Genomic DNA, 2,677 nt, shown 5'->3' on the forward strand with positions numbered 1-2,677 from the left:
TTTTAGAAATTAATGGCCTAATAAATGTAAATGGCTTGACTTATCATTCTTATCTCTATTCAGTTTTGTTAGATTAAGCGCCAAGATTAACTTTTAATTATAGGCCAAAAGACTTATCCCTCACCCAAGGTTTGATGACAAAGCCTCACTTATTAAGTTTTAAAAATTTACATACCTATCTATAAATTGTTATTACTAACGATTTCTATCAAAAGTAAGGATAAAATAGATAATTTATATCGTAATAAAAAATTTAACTTTTAATATATATTATTATAATATAGATCTCTCTACTTTTCAAATTTTAAAATTTTATTTTATTATTTTTAAAGCCCAGTCAAAATCAAATTCGCTACCAACTTGCTTACTAAATCCAACGCCCTACCAAATTAAAATCAAATCTATTGGTTAAGCTTCTCACGCCTTAGCCATTCAACTCCTATGCCATTCAATGGTTCTTCTCTCCCATTCCTAGGCTTCCTCTCGTTTGCTTGAGATGAAGAGTCATTCTTTTGCTTCAAACCCAAATGAATAACAATGATGGAGAATGTTTTGCTCTTCCTTGGTCAAAATTGCACTATCGGCAATTTATGGCTATGTGTGTTTGCCTTCAAACATACACTCTATGAATGAAAGCTTGTAGCTTAACCAAACTCCTCAGTGCTTCAAACGCCTTCCTTGCCTGTCAAATTTTTGGAGTATTGAAACCCATAAAGAGTCTAGTAGTATTCATTGCCTTCTAAAAGAAAATAATTTGTTAATAGAAGAGTACTAAGTTAGATATGTTACCCCTAAAATTTGCTTGAATTTTGATGGCTGCCATATCTTCCTTGATTAGTTATTTCTTCTTAAATGAACAAAGTGAAACAGAGCTTGCGTCTAAGTTGGCTTTCTCTTACTGATATTTCTTCAATGATTACTTCTTAGCTGGGGCTTGGTCTATGAAAAATAGTGATGGCTCAATGAGATGCCCTATTGAACTTTCTTCTAACTAGATCAAACCAGTTTCTCGACTTCCCCATTTTCTTCTCTTTGAGTGTGTGTCAGCTTCCATTGGCACATTATCCTCTCAACTTCTTTCAAACTTTCATCTCCAATAGAATTCTTATCTCCTAGTGCACCATCTTTTGGGCACAAGGAGTGCCCATCTCCCCAAATCAAAATAGATCTACTAGATTTTAGGCTAGAAGCATGCCAGTAAATTGCACAATTTACCTTCAATTACTAAATTAAAGAGTTTAAATTAATACTTCAACTAAATTAATTAATGAGGGTATTTTGGTCATTACACTAGAAAAAGGGTAAATTAGTCATTTAAACTTTAAACTAACAAATGACATTAACAAAATTGGATGGTGGGTAACATTTTGAATTTTTGAAACTTAACAATTTGGGATTTGTCAATACAACAAACCATGGGTGGGAAAAAGTCTTTTGGCCTTAATCATATCTCTTTCACAATATAACCATGTGTACACACAAAAATATATTATAATATGATTAAATGATTTTAAATTAATAATAAAATAACAACTAATTATATAATAACATATCTATATATGTACATATTTGTGCACAAAAAATGTGTATATATAATATTGTTCTTCTTTCATTATGATCATATTTTAAGATAAGAGTTCAACACCATATGGAATATAGCATATATAATATGCTTTGGCAGTGAATCTAAATTCTAAAATTGTGAAATATAATTCAACAATAAAAACCTATCTTTTCCACAAACATGTAAAACTTAGACTTGGTAAAATGAATGGATAACTCATAGGACTCACAAATAACCTGCTTAAAATGATAGAGTGTGGGTTTTATAATTTTAAATTGATACCTGTTTTAAAACTGCATCCGTAAGTAATGAGTTTTTGCAGGGGCACCGGATACACTCACAAGTCACCTATTATTTCTTTTTTATTCATTTTCTTCTTTATTTTCAACATTAAACTTATAATATATCTAACATAAAGTTAACATATTTCTTCTTTTCTTGACATAAAATGAATTTATATCCGTCTAATAGTTAAAAAATTTGTTGTGTTGAAAATAAATTTAAGAAATATTAATACTAAAGACTTTTTTATAGATATTTATTTTGTATTCAATACTAAAATTCTTCAAATTTATAAACAACATTTTTATAATTTGAGGAAAATTTTCTTTATTCTACCATATACTTATGCATATATTGAGAAAAATATTGAAAATTATGAAATAAATACATTAAAATAATAAAAATAAAAGAAAAAAGTGAAAAATTAATATTAGCTAGATAACTTGCAAGTTGACACGTATTCATAGGGTTAGTATAGATTTTAAAATTCATTATCTGTATAACTGGATCCATTTTCGCTGAACACCAATGTCAATATGCAGATCTCACACTTGGTAGCCTAGATCTACATTCGGCTTTTTGATTTGACGATAAATATTAATTCTAAAACAAACGTCTGTCTCATCCACAACAGATAAAACTGATAAACTAGGATTTGGGTAACGACATGTTCTACGTCATCATGCACAGCTTAGCATTGAGATTTGCATTCACTTTGTCAGTTTATAATTGAAGGTTAAATTTTAATATTGATAAATATAAATAATTTATTCTTAATACACATATAGAAAATACTAATTAAGTAAATAATTAAAAGTTAACACGAATGAT

The sequence above is a fragment of the Mangifera indica genome, unplaced genomic scaffold (genome assembly GCF_011075055.1).
Source record: "Mangifera indica cultivar Alphonso unplaced genomic scaffold, CATAS_Mindica_2.1 Un_0001, whole genome shotgun sequence".
In the NCBI taxonomy this organism is placed as follows: Eukaryota; Viridiplantae; Streptophyta; class Magnoliopsida; order Sapindales; family Anacardiaceae; genus Mangifera; species Mangifera indica.